The following is a 15,253-nucleotide window of genomic DNA, read 5'->3' on the forward strand; positions in this document are numbered from 1 at the left end:
CCTGAAACCGGCTTGAATAAGCGGACACGATTTCTGCCATGTAATATAAAATAGAATGTCTCAGTTTACTGTCAGCATCAAAACTTCATACAGCGGTACAGAAATGAACCACTGCACTTATTAATACGTTAACACTCAATAGAAAATATTTTCTGTTTGTGTTGTATTAATTTTTTATAGCCTTGTCAGATGCAGTTTATACGAAAGACACGGGGTATTCTTGGAGCTTTGGAGTGATATAAAACCATGAAGTGTTCCGGAAGGTTGACCGCACTCTGAAAAGTTTTAGGAGACATTGTACTTGCCTTTAAACTGTATTGTAGTTTGCCTTTAAAGGGACCTATTCCAAGTAGGTTGTTATTGTTTACTTCAGTGTTTTGTGCTTGCGAGGGAGGGGGGGGGGTGTAGAGGCGGATCAAGATAGGCAAACGTAAAATAACTGTCTTGTGCGAACTATGCTGTAGTGAAACGTGCCGCTCGTAATGAAGATGCATCTGCCGAAATAGGGTGGCATAGCAAGTTGTGTAGATTGAGACACGCATCTGCACTTCATAATTATCTTGAAATGCATCTGCTCTGCTCCAATAACACAGTGGAAATGCAACGATGGAGGCCGTGTGGTCGCGGAAATCCTTCAGGTGGAGAGAGAGAAAGAGAGAGAGAGGGAAAGAGAAAGAAAAAAAGGAGAGGAAAGACAGGGAGGTCAACCAGACGAGCACCCGGTTTGCTACCCTACACTTGGGGTGGGGGAAAGGGGTATAGAAAGAGGAAATAAAGGAGGAGAGTAAGCACTGAGTGCATGTGGGAGGGACACTATACACAGGGACACTATAAACGGTCTCTTAAGCCGGTGCACTTCAAGTATTGTACTAGTGCACGAATCGCTTTTCGTGCCAGTGACGGGTGTGGCCACGATCCGCGGAACTTTGACTCGGTGAACGGTCTTGAGTTCGGTCGGTGTAAAGTTGCCCGCAGAGTGAGGCGTTGTAGATCGTAGCGAGGGCAGGTACACATTTAGGTGGAAGTTGGCGAAAACCCTGAGGGCTGCCTTAGAAAATGTGATGTTGATATATGTAATTGCCTAGGACATCAAAGCTCTGCCAATGGCACTGCATCAGAGTAATTGTTTTTCTGTCGATGTCGTTAAAGAGAAGCATGTTGCTTAAAAGACCGAACAGCGGAAACCACAAAGTCTGTTTGTTAAAGCGTGTTGGGTCGGACTTATTGCTGTATTATTATTAATGTTAAGAAGTGTTTTAATCTAGATAATTTCACTGCGTGATCTAGTTTGTAATCTTTGTGATGAGGTGAGTTCCTTACGTAAACGTGTTAAGTCTCCCGAAATTATTCTCACAAGTATTTCATTTGTGAACGGTAATAAACACCCATGGCAGGTCTACGAACCAAACATTTATTTCATTCTGAGTATTTTGTCGTTAAATTAACATCATGATACAGCACACAGGCTAAATATACCTGTTCGCGATATGCAGTGTGGGGGCTCGTGCAAAACACACAATCTGGCGCCTTGTTCTATAGAATTTAGTTTGTGCGGCAACTTCACCATGTGCTTGCAACGTTCTAGAACAGGAATTTACATAGGATAACCTAATCCATTGCATGCCACGGATGACAGCTTGTATATTTACTTCAAGGCAAGTATCCACTGGAAAGATTACCTGGACTCGTAGCTTCGGAACAGAAACACTGCAGGACTGCAATATTTGAACTATTTCACTAAATATGCCCTATTCTTCGTGCTGAGACTTGTTGCACCGTCATCGTACGAATGCAATGTTTATCGTCAGTTCAGTCAGTGTTCTTTATCAACGGCCGATAACAGGTTCATATTGGCGGTACTTGATTCTGTCAACTCAGTCTTACAGTGCGTGAAAGCCATTCGCTCTAAAATGTAATCACGACATTTTAATGTTTACGCGCAGTACACATTCAAACATTTGAAGGTCATTACACTCCACGCTTTAGGCCTACTTTTCTGAACTATTGAGAGTTCGTAAATGTTGGCATACCAAAGCCAGATTTTCGAAGACATCCAGGACTTGAATCTGCAAAGCAACACGAAAAAAGTAGTAAGATGAGGGATAATAATTCGGAATCAATGTCGAAAGTGCACAGCTAATTCCGTTCAAATAAAATACGCCCAATGCTCATGGGTAGGACAAAGATGGTTCAAGTCTCTTAGTGGGCTCTTTCTCGCCATCATTACATTAAAGCAAAAAAGGGGGACATTGCACAAACATGTACTTAGATTTAAGTGCACGTTAGAGAATCCCAGTTGGTCAAAATTAATCCGTACACTCCAACTACGGCGTGCCTCCTAATGAGATCGGGCTTTTGGCAGGTAAAACCCAATAATTAATTTATAGAAATTTCCATGAACATTAATCGTCGGTTTTCCGCTGTTGATTTGATGGCGACCGACTTGAATAACTACTCCAGGAGAGTGGAGTAAAACTGTTTTTATTGCAATACCAGCTGTATACATACTTCAGGTGGACTTCCGCGGTCGTCGCTGTGATGCTCCGCATAAAGTCGAATTGCGATAACGTCGTCGCTGTGTGCCGTAGGTGGTGGGTGAGAGATGGTGATGCTGATGATGATGATGCAAACACCTTTATTTACAAGTGAGGGGAAATTGGGACGGCGCCTCTAGTCCGGCATTCCTATGACGTCTTTGGCGATGACCCGTGCCCGTCGGATCAGTGGCCAGTGGACCTCACAGGTGCCGTCGCGAAGAACGCCTTCCCCCTGCGCTGTGGTGCGGGATGCAAGAAGGATGCGGGGGATGGACGGGGTGCGAGAGAAAGCGTGCGAAGGTCCACCGAGGATGGTGGCTCAATCTCGCCGCCACCGGCACGGCCTCATCGCCTCTCCATCCTGCGCGTCCTGTGAGAAGCCCGAAACTCTGGAGCACCTCCTGCTGGCCTACCCTGCTTCCCTGCAACAGCATGGCCGTCTCCTGCAGGAACTCCGACGCCTGGGGCTTCCTTGTGCACGGCAGGGAGGCATCCTCTTCCCTGGTCGTAACGAGCTACCAGCCTTGTTCCTTCAGCCTTCTACCAGTACCTCGACTCGTCGGGGCTCTCAGCGAGACTCGAAGACTTTCTGCAAAGACGGATAGCCTAACGGGTATCCAACCCACTCAAAGCTACCTGACCTACTCCAACCATCCGGCAGCCGCTGGATCACTGCATCCTGGCCTGTCACCAGATTACCCTTCCGGCTAAACACACTAGGCCCTTCCTGCCGGTCTGCTCGGCCGATGCCATGGCGACACCTTAACCTCCTACTCTCCTTTGCTCCCACTCACTCCGCCCCCCCCTTTGTCGCTGAGCCGTGCTCCCGCAAGGGCTGCAGAAGATAGCGCCATTTCCTTTTCTCCTTCAAGAACCACTTCTTTCTCACTCTCGCAGCGCAAGGGAGGAAGGTGGGGTGGAAGCGCGCCGTGCTCCATTGCGTACAAGGCACGGGTAGGAGGCGGGGCGAGGCGGGCGTTCTACTTCGGCTGCGGCTGCCTATGGTCGCGCCGGTCCTATATTGAAAGCGATCTGCAGTGGGGACAGAGTGCGCTGAGTGATAATAGCTGCGTAACTACTATCCGCGAGAACTACTATCCTTACTACGTATAGCTGTGTAATACTTGGCTATCGCAGTCGATCATTCACCTTGCAGGGGAAACTGCAAATTGTTGGGTATACCGGCGCTACTGAGAAGCTCATTGTTGGCCTCACGCTTTGCTAGTTTTTTTCCTTGTGACTATTGAGAAAGATGGCGAAAACGAACGTCTTCCTTCATTCATCATTCACCTTTCAATAACGCCGTGATCCTTTTACGTATCACAGGTTTGATGCGCCATATGCTGCCGAAGAGAAATTTAGCCTAGTAATTTCAAACTTTACGCGACATGCCTCCTAATGGTCGAAGGTGACATCTTGCGAGTGACGAAAACAGCACGCCAGAATGTCGACAACTTACGTCATTTGCAGAGCAGACGTCCATTGAGGTGCCTAAACACTGCAATGATAAAGGATGTGGTATTAACTCGAACAGTCTTACCATCGTCGGTAAAATATAATTCGTTTGAAATAGGTTGCTTAGGCGTGTGTTCTTAACGTTATTACTCCAAACTATTTTACACTTAAAATAAGCGTAAGTAAACTGTTCATGGCAAGTATAATTATTACGCTCGAACACAACATGATATCATTTCGTCATCACTGAACTAGAAGTAATCTAGCGAAATTAATCGAGCTAAATTATTGGGATTTAATGGGCGTTCCAATTAAGGTGAACTTAAACAAAATTTTTTTATTGCATTAGAAGCAAAAAAGTACAGGAAAAAACCTAACGACAAAGCTAAACCCCACCGCACGCGACCTTCATGTCAATGAATAGGGTGTCCGAACTGAGATGCATAGGAATGAAACGAAAGGACGTCCTCAGTCTACGGTAAAGAACCTGATGACGAATTCAAGATGCTGTGTGTTTGTAAATTCTCTTTGTCATTGGCCAGTAAAATGTGTAGCGTACGTGGGCCGATCCCCATACGTGGGTCGATCCCACAGATAGTGCAATACAGAGCCGACCCGCTGCAGAGGTGAAGCAGGCGTTAAGCAATCCCCATACGTGGGCCGATCCCGAAGGTAGTGCAATGCCGGGCCGACCCTTGGCGGAGGTGCTGTTCGTCATTAAGGGGCCCCCACGTACACCAGATCATACACCACATGCACATACACCAGCACATACACCATGGTCATCCTTCTTCACAGAGTGGAAGTGCAGAGTTTTTTTTTCTTACGAAGAATTTTAGCCTAAGAAATGTTTCTGACCAGGGGCCTTGGGTGCATTTGAATTATCTCTCCCTTCGTTTCTTGCCTCTTCAAAAAGTAGCGGCGACGCTGTAACCGCAATGTGTGGCACTTTGGGAAAGTTTGTGCATCGTGACTTCATGTACGTAGCGCATCATAAGCAAAAACATTAAAGAGTGAGACGACGACACGCGTAACCCTCCGTGTTTCCTAGGCTTGTCTTTTTGTTTGCCGATGCTTATCATGCACTAATTGCGGCATATAGAACTACAGTCGTAGTTTCTTTCGATCCAGTGTACAGGTTGTGAAGAGTTATTATGAGTAGCCATTGAGCTGGTGGGGCGGACGTCCTTCGTTTCATGCGTTTGAGTACTTGCGATTAGGAATCTGCGGCCTAACCTTCAGAACGTTGATTATTCAAACACGGTTACTTCCGTGCGGGTGGTTTTTGGAACGCTATATTATGGCGCAGGCATCACACAGAGCGTTCTGCAAGGCAGCGGCTGGTACAACCCTTTGTGATATATGAGGGACGAGCGCTCCCTGATGCGAGGCCTAGTTTGGGCTTATAGAATATAATTTTCAAGCAAGGCTTTTGTTACATACTTTATCGGATTTGCATCTGGTTGTCTGGGGTACCTCGAGCACGCACGCACGCACGCACGCACGCACGCACGCACGCACGCACGCACGCACGCACGCACGCACGCACGCATGCAACAACTCAAGCCTGAACGTTCGCGTGAAAGTCGGGCGTCTCTCGAATACACAGCACACCGCGCACACAACGCGTAGATCGCGCAAAACCTTTAACCGAACACAATAGGCTGAAGTATCAACGCATCAAGAACAAGCCGAGCAACGTGCTCACATAGAAGACTTTACGGGCAATCTTGTAGTATAATTCCGAGTGGTGACGAGACAAAACCACCAGAGGTGCCTAGGCAGACTCCCGAAGAAGCGGAAAGCCGGAAGAGAACTGCATCGCGATTTCACTGTTCCGACAGAGGCGTCGGACCTGCGTAATGTCTTTAATGCTTGCACGTGGCAGCAAAAAGACGTTCTTACCGCAGTGTTTCTAGTTTGTCCCCTAGTAAGGTTGGAAAAACGACTCGTCCATGGCCAGACGAATCTCTGTTTCAAGCTCTGTGAATAGTGACCATGGCTCCGAATTTCGTCGTGTTCTGTTTGAGGCGGTTTCATGCGCATATGCTTCCTGCATCAGTTTAGTGGATGGGCTATCACGAGTATAAGGAAATGTGTACCTCTCCTATGTCAAGGATTCCCGGGAGAGTTATGTCGACGCATTTACCTGCGGAAGAAAGAAATGACTGCGTCACAGAGGTACACTTTTACCGAAGGCTGCAAACGGGAAGATTGAGAAAGCTCATTGTGTGAACTCTCTGACATGAAGCGACATTTTCAATAGATGTGCCATGTTCTGGTCTCAGCGACAGTTTAGTAAAGAAAAAAAGTTAGAGGAGAACCCATCTCCCGATGACTGTCTACGGTAATATAGGTAGCATTCAAGCATGGTAGCGACACACCGTATTGCTAACATACGTTTATTTAGAATCTGTGCTTTTCATTATCCTACTTGCGTTGATTCGGCTATATGCGATGCGATATACACTATCCCCGGTATCGGCCTACTTTTTTTTCTGGCGCTCGCTCGTTAAGGTCGCCTATGAGCATGAGGTCTTCGGCAATTTTGTGACGAAGACGCCATGACGATGATAGAATGGCGAAGGAGGATGGACATACATAATTCGGTGAAGGAATGACGACAGCGACATGGCTATTTTGAAATTATGGCGATATTGTAACGACGACAGCGTTGCGGTGACGGAGTGAGGACATTGGCATGACGATGATGGTTCGACGATGACTGGATGACGAAGTTGGACGAGAACGGTAGAACGACCACAACGGCATGACAATGACTATATGACAACGAGTGCATGGCGACGACTGTCTGACGAGGACATAATGACAATGCCACGACAACGGCGACGTAATTATGTTTGAATAACGACAGCATGATTACAATAGAATGACGAAAAATTAAATGGCGTCGATGGAACGACGAACGAAGTATGACGACGACGGGGTCCGGTTTCTCAAGTTATTATAATGGTAAGACCACATCGTGATGACTACGGGCATACGTGATGACATCGTGATGAAGTTGGAATGACTACAATGGAATGACCAAGACGTCCTCACGACGCTAGTATGACAATGAATGCATGATGACAGTATGATGACGACGCATTGACAATGGCATGATGACGGTATGACGCATACGGAATGACAATGGTATGCGAACAATGAAATAACGACGACTCTATGCCAACGACTGTGTGATGACTACGGCATGCCGAGAATCAAATGGCGAAGCTAGAGTTACGACACTCGAATGAACAGGGCGGCATCTCGACGTCGGTGTGATAGCGAATGGGCGACGACTATGGGACAATGGCTGCGTGACGAATAGTGCATGAGGGTGGTGACGTGAGTTGGATGATGAAATTGGAATGACGACGATACGACGTCCTCAACGGCAACATGACCACGGGCGCATACCTAGTAGCCCAACCTAGTAGACAACATGGGCCACTGGGTCGGCGTAAGCGGATAGATAGATAGATAGATAGATAGATAGATAGATAGATAGATAGATAGATAGATAGATAGATAGATAGATAGATAGATAGATAGATAGATAGATAGATAGATGGTGTTCCAACCCCAGATTTTCCGGCGCCTCTAACCCTTCAACACCGACGACTCCGCCCATGGCGCCCTCTTGGACTGTGGCGAGCCCTCAACGCGATCCCCTGTCTGCGGGACTCCGTGGTGACAACGTCGACGAATCGCTAGGCACCTACAAACGAGTGAGTTCGCGCAATCGGGGGACCGACACCCAGAAATGGACGCACGTCGCATTTTATTGGAGCGGTGTCGGAATGACATGGTGCTTCAACCATGAGTCCTGCATCGCGGATTGGTCAACGTTTAGCACCAAGCTGCGGATAATTTTCGCTTCCTCGTCTGGCCGTGCAGAAGACGTCAAGCAGTAGCTAGGCACGTGCTCCAATTTCCGCACGAGTTTTACACCTCATGTATGGAGGATGTCTTGGCTCTGTGTAAGCCCAACGCGGTCGGCATGTAATAAAAGCCATTGACAATGTCGCATCCAACGCCTTAATCGTGTAAAATACAGCTTCCGTCCAAGGCATCACTTCTACTCGCCAGCCTCTGGACGAGCTGTAGTCTCTTCGTCTTCAAAGGTACAGCAGCGATCCTCAGGTTCCCCATTATTCCGATCGGCGTGCTGTCATCTGCAACATCATCCGCGAAGAGTTTCAAGTACGTGACTTGAGGCTTTCTTCTGCTACCTGCATTCAAAGCCCAACTTTCTACTTGCGCGAGGACCTAAAGCAAGAGTTGGCATCGACGACTACACCTATGGCGCCTCTGACTCCGGTAGCGCACTCTACACCGACGTACACATATGTTGCTTCGCTACCAAACCCTACCGTGACCTCTGCGCCTACTGAAGTTACCTATGACAATTTGGCCTCGATGGACACTAGGGCACTTGCTGCGCCACCTTTCCCTCGGTGGCACCCGCCTCGTCTGGTTTATCTTTACTGCAGTATACGCGGCCACATATCTCGCTTTTGCAGCCTTCGCCAGCAGGATGAAAGAAGAGGTTATGGGTTGTGCTGACTACGAGAAAGCCCGTACCCACCGGCCTGGAAGCTACTACCCTGGACCGTACTTTTTCCCTCAGCAGAGTTCTCCGTCTAGCCGAGCTACCCGTTTTGTGGACCAGCACTCGGAAAACTAAGTGTTAAAGTTTTTGGAGGAAAAACTGCTTCCTATCGCTCATCATAAATTCCTCCTGTTCATCTGGCCATCATGCTTTATGTAACTCTTGAAGGTGTTCCCCTGTGAGCTCTCGTCGATACCGGTGCCGCCGTTTCTGTTCTTCATAGTGACCTGTGTCCGCGACTCCGGAAAATAGAAACGCCTAATCTTGGACTTATTTTGCGCGGTGCTAATGTATTCATTCACCCCGACGGACCGTGAGCTACTCGTGTTTCCATCGGCGGCATTTGCCACCACATTGAGTTCATCATCCGTCTCACATGTATGCCTGCACTTATCCTGGGCTGGAACTTCCTACATTCTGCTTCAACCCTCGTTTCACGTACATGAAACCCTCGTACATACCACGGATAGAATACTTACATCTATTACGGACTCTTTAACTTTGTGCTTGAATTTGGCTCTTCCTGCAGACTACGTCCTGCGTCCTGGTCACGAAGACGTTGCAGCCGTAACATCCAGTCATATCGTCGACGGAGACGCTCTAGTCGCCCTCTCTTCCCGCTGTATTTCTCGCGGAATTCTCATTGCCGCTTGTCTCGTCCGGTTTTCACGTGGCCGCGCTCTTCTGTTGCATCTCCTTTACACAATCCCAGATCGTGTGATATTGCCCAAAAGGATTACTATGACAACCTTTTCGGGCCCTCAATCTATCTATATTGTCACGCTTTGCCCTTCTTCATCGCCAGCACAAACTTCAGGTTAGAATGATTCTTTCCCTCCTCCAGCCGTCATCGGTTCTAACCTAACAACCGCTCAGTCCGAAAAGCCTTACTGGCTGTCTTGGGGTTGGTCAAAGCCTGTTTTGATAGCTGTTTCCCTGTGTTGAGTCATGCTTCTGTGAGAACACTCCGCATCGAAACTGGCGGTTCTGTTATTATACGACGACGTCCCTACCGTGCGTCGTACGAACGAAAGCTCATTCAACAATAGGTTGATGACATGCTAGCACGAAAAATAATACGGCCGTCATCTAGGTACTGTGCTTCTCCCGTCGTTGCGATATAAAGAAATGGCTCCGTTCGCTATTGCGCTGATTATCGAGCGCTAAATAAGATCACACGCAAGGATGTATATCCCATACCTCGAATAGACGACGCTTTAGACACACCACAGAGCGCGGAGTACTTATCCGACCTTGATCTTTGATTAGGATATTGGCAAATTCTGGTGAACGAGAGTGACAAGGAAAAGACCGCATTCGCTACACCAGACGCATTTTATGAAATCAACATGATTTCTTTTGGCACTTGTAACGCTCCAGCCACATTTGAGCGCATGGTAGACGATGTTCTTAGCGGACTAAAACGGAAGACTTGCGTCTGTTATCTGGATAATATTGTCATCTTCTCCTCTCACTTCAACCAACATCTTCAACGATTAGGCTAAATTTTCGAGTGCCTTGCAAATGCCGGTCTCCAGATAACACAACAAAAAACGCATATTTGCAAGCAAAAGTATAACAGTATTGGGCCATGTCTTCTCAAAGGATGACATCCAGCCAGACTCTGAAAGTTTATTGCTGTTCTCCAGTTTCCTCGCCCACAGCAGAAAGATTTACGCAGTTTCCTCGGTTTGGCATCCTATCTTTCTCGATTTATTCTATCGGCAACTTCGCGGCAATAGCGGCTCCTCTACACGAGCTACTGGTTACCGTTGCCTCTTTGACATGGAGTGAAGACTGCGAACCGGCTTTTCAAGCTCTCAAGCAACACCTTACTTCCGGACCAGTGCTTCGCCACTTCGATAACAGAGCCCCCACCATACTCCAACCTGACGCAAGCTCACAATGTAATGACCCTTCTGCAACCTAATGCGGCCTCTGAAGAGCAAGTTATAGCAGACGCCAGCCGAACACTTTCTCCAGCTGAGTCGGAACGCATTAACGCAGAGCAAGAGTGTCTGGCTATTGTTTGGTCGGTTCAGAAATTTTGCCCATACCGTTAAGGCCGCCACTTCCCCATCGTCACCGATCACCATGCTCTGTGTTGGCTGTCATCAATGAAAAACATGTCAGGACGCTTAAAACGCTGGATATTCCGCCTGCAGGAATGGGACCTTAAGATAACTTACAAGTCTGGCGCAAGCCATCACTACGAAGACGCATTGTCACACTGTCCACTCTCGCTCCCTTCCGGTAACACGCCGTCGTCTTCGCCACCATGTCGTTCCGACGCTGCACATGCTTCACACCAGCTGTCGCTAACGCCTCGGACGAAGTTACGCTTTCATCACGTTCTGATTTCTCCTTGCGTCAGCGGGGAGACTCCTACTGTAGAACTCTCATGGATCGCCTTAGTAGGTTCACCGAACCACCCTAGTGCCGCTTGCGACGCCAGCTTAGACAATTCCACCTTGAAGATGGTGCGCTACACAGCTACGTTTACCATCCGATAGGTAATCGCTGGATCCCAGTTCTTTCTCGCTGCCTTCGCCTACGAGTATTAGAGGCACTCCAAGACAACGTATCGGCTGGCCACTTAGGCTTGCAAAAGAACAAGAACGGCACCAGGACCCGCTGCTTCTAACCAGGCCTATCCCCAACGGGGACCAAATACGTTACCTCTTGTGTGTCATGTCAGCACTGCAAACGCTCGACATCCCCTCCTGTCGGTTTAGTAAATCCCCTTCCTTGCCCGGACGGACCTTTTAAATACGCTGGTATTGATATATATGATTCCTTGCTTTTGAACTCTTCCGGTCAAAGTTGGATTGTCCATTCGGTCGATCATTTAACAAGATATGCGAGACTGCACCTCTTCAGTCCGGTACCACTTCTGAGGTGACTTCTTTTCTCGCGGTCATGCGCCACGGGGCTCCTCGTGTTCTTCTGACGGCGGCAAGGCATTCATTTCCCAAGTTATCGAGGAAGTTCTTCGAGTCACTGATACTGTGCACAAATATACTTCTACCTATCATCCGCGAACCAACGACCTTACTAAGCGCTTCCCCCATACGCTGTCTGAAAATGATTTCCATGTACGTTCGTCTGACCACAATGACTGGGATAAAACTCTTCCTTTGGTGACATTCGCATATAATACTGCTATTCAACGGACCACCGCCTACAGCGCTTTTTTGTGCATGGACGATCTCCTGCCTCCGCATTCGACATAGGATTCTTTTTATTACTTTATTCGCCTAACGTATCTCCTCTAGAAAAGTTTGCTGAACGAGTTGCACATTGCCGTCAAATCGCTCAGCGAAGCACGGAAGCTACCCAAGATGAGAGGAAAAGTCGCTGCGACAACAAACGCCACGAAGCCAGTTTTCTCCCTGGAAACGAAGTCCTGCTTTGAACTCAAGTCCGAACTCCAGGCCTCTTTGAGACGTTCCTTGCATGCTACATTGGCCCATACACTGTTGTGCAACACACTTTTGCAGTGCATTACCTCCTCGTCCCAGAACACTCCGTGTTTGACCGCCGTCGTTGGAATGCAGAAATTGTTCACATCTTGTGGATGAAGCCCTTCCATTCCCGTTTAGACGTTCTCTTAAATGCGGCCGGGCTGGCCGCTTCCATGACGGGGTGCAGTTAGAGTACGTGCTGTTCACTTACTTGATCGTTTTCATATGTCCATAGCCATGATCATACCTGATCTCCTTTTTTGCGCACGACCTGGCGGTTTTCTTTTTTTAGAATAAAAAGCGCTTGGTAGCTTGGTCGGTCTGGGTCGTTTAATTTACACACACACACACACACACACACACACACACACACACACACACACACACACACACACACACACACACACACACACACACACACACACACACACACACACACACACACACACACACACACATATATATATATATATATATATATATATATATATATATATATATATATATATATATATATATATATATATATTATTACGATATCATCGAGCGATGCTCAAGGGACGAGCCACCGCGAGAACGACGACGAAGTGGGTCTGTGCCCTTGGCCCGAGTGAATGTCCGCCTGGCGCTCTGGCCACAGTCCAGTGTAAATAGCCTGTAAATAGCCTCTTTCGGCTGTGTCTTTCTACACGTAACATTCTGGTGAAGGTCAGCGATCCCCGTCCTCGCCCCGGAACTCCGGAGTGGTCGGTACATCGAGCTTGTCACCATGCCTCCCGGTGACGAGCTCGCCTCTGCAACTGCTTCGGCTGGTCCGACTGCTCCAATCGTCACGGGTGCCCAACATCGCGACGCTGGTGTGTTCTCTGGCCTGGAGGGACATGACATTGACGAATGGATCAAGCTATATGAACATGCCAGCGCTAATAACAGGTGGGACCCAACCATTATGCTCGCCAATGTCATCTTTTATCTTGGCGGCACTCCACGCTTGTGGTACCAGACGCATGACGACGAGATAAGCAGTTGGGACACTTTCCAAGAAAAGCTACGGGAACTGTTCGGCGACTCCATTGGCCGCAAGGTTGCCGTGAGAAAGGCTCTTGCGTCTCGTGTTCAGACATCTACAGAGCCATACGTTTCATACATCTTCGACGTCTTAGCTCTATGCCGCAAAGCTTACGATGCTATGTCTGAATCAGATAAAGTGTCACATGTCCTAAAAGGCATCGCCGACGACGCTTTCAATTTGCTTGTTTTCGGCAACCTCTCGACAATCGACGCCATCATTAAAGAATGACATCGCCTTGAACAAGCCAAGAGCCGCCGTATCACACACCACATCACGCGGCTACCCAACACCGCTGCTACGTCGACATGTGAGGGTCGATCGCGTCAGGCCACCACCTGTGACGACGTCACCAGTATTGTTGGCCCCGAGCTCGAGGCCGCCTGTTCGCCAGCTTTCTCCACGCCTCCCGATCCGCCAGCAACCACGATTGCCATGATTAAGGCCGTAATCAGAGAGGAATTTGAGAACATGGGTCTGAACTCCGTGTGTTCAACATCTCAACCCAGCGTTCACCAGTTCTCTACCGGCCCTCCTCGTCCCCGACAGCCCTTTTCCGCCACTTCTCGCCGCAACCCGTCCGATTGGCGTACCCCTGATGACACACCAATCTGCTTTCACTGCTGTCGCATCGGCCACGTCGCTCGTCACAGCCGCAACCTCTGGCCACCGCCTCCTCGGACATAGGCCGCCCCTTATTCCCGCACCTTTGGACCTTCCGTTCCCTATGCCACCCGCCATGAACCCACTGCCGCTGATGCCCCTGCTCCGAACCTCCGCTACAGCTGCTCGCCCTCACCTCGACGCCGTCAGTCTCGTTCGCACCAACCCCGCCGCTTCTCTTCGTCGCCTATCGCCTCCCGGGCCCAGCCGGAAAACTAGGCACTGCAGCTTCTGGAGGTGAAGCTGCGTTGTCGACACTGCCCTCAAATCCTCTGCTCACGTTAAACACGAACCAAAGCCTTCTTGACGTTGACGTTGATGGCTATCCTGTCACGGCACTCATCGATACAGGGGCACATCTTTCTATTATGAGTGCTGCCTTCCGACGACGACTGAACAAGGTCCTCACCCCAGCGTCGGCACGCATCGTCCGCATTGCGGATGGCGGTACTGTGCCTATCATCGGCATGTGTACGGCACGTGTTAGCATCGCCGGCCACCACACTCCTGCCCTCTTCACCGTGATGTCTCATTGCTCCCACGACCTCATCCTCGGCCTCGATTTTCTCTCCGCGCATTCTGCTCTCATTGACTGCTCTGACGACCCCTTCGCCTTGAGTTGCCGATTCTCGGAGAACTTTCTGACGCACCCCAGTGCCGCCTACGCCCCACCGGCTTTATTAGCCTGCCGCCAAAATCAATAGCCTATATTGAACTCTTGTCTTCCCCACCAGTCCCTGATGGCGAGTACCTCGTCACTCCTCTGCCCGACATTCCAATACAGTATGACGTTACCGTGCCTCATAGTATACTTACTATTACTGCGAACCGCACCTTGATGCCTATCTTTAACTTTGGATTGGCAAAGCAAATTTTACCGCAAGGTAGTTGCCTTGCCAACGTTGATTGTCTGGGCGACCATCACGTGGTAACTTTATCGACCGATGATTCTTGCGAGCTTAGCAGGCCCTTCGTGCCAGCCTCGGCCGCCGATCTCAAGATACAGAAAATGGTTGCGACGGACCTGTCTTCTGCGCAGGCTGAAGACCTTTATCAAGTATTATCGTCCTACAGAGATGTTTTCGACTTGGACGATCGCTCTTTAGGCCAGACGCTCGCGGTTAAGCATCGGATTCTTACTGGCGATGATACTCCTATTCCTCGACGACCGTATCGAGTTTTTGCGTCGGAACGCCAAGCAATTTAAAGCGAAGTGAACAAAATGCTACACAAAAACATCATTGAGCCTTTTTCGAGTCCCTGGGCGTCACCTGTAGTGTTGGTTAAGAAGAAGGATGGCACGTGGCGCTTCTGTGTAGACTACCGTCATCTGAACAACATTACTAAGAAGGAGGTCTACCCGCTCCCACGTGTAGACGACGCCCTTGACTGCCTCCACGGTTCTAGCTATTTCTCTTCTATTGATCTTCGTTCTGGATACTGGCAG

The sequence above is a fragment of the Dermacentor variabilis genome, chromosome 8 (assembly GCF_050947875.1).
Source record: "Dermacentor variabilis isolate Ectoservices chromosome 8, ASM5094787v1, whole genome shotgun sequence".
Lineage (NCBI taxonomy): Eukaryota > Metazoa > Arthropoda > Arachnida > Ixodida > Ixodidae > Dermacentor > Dermacentor variabilis.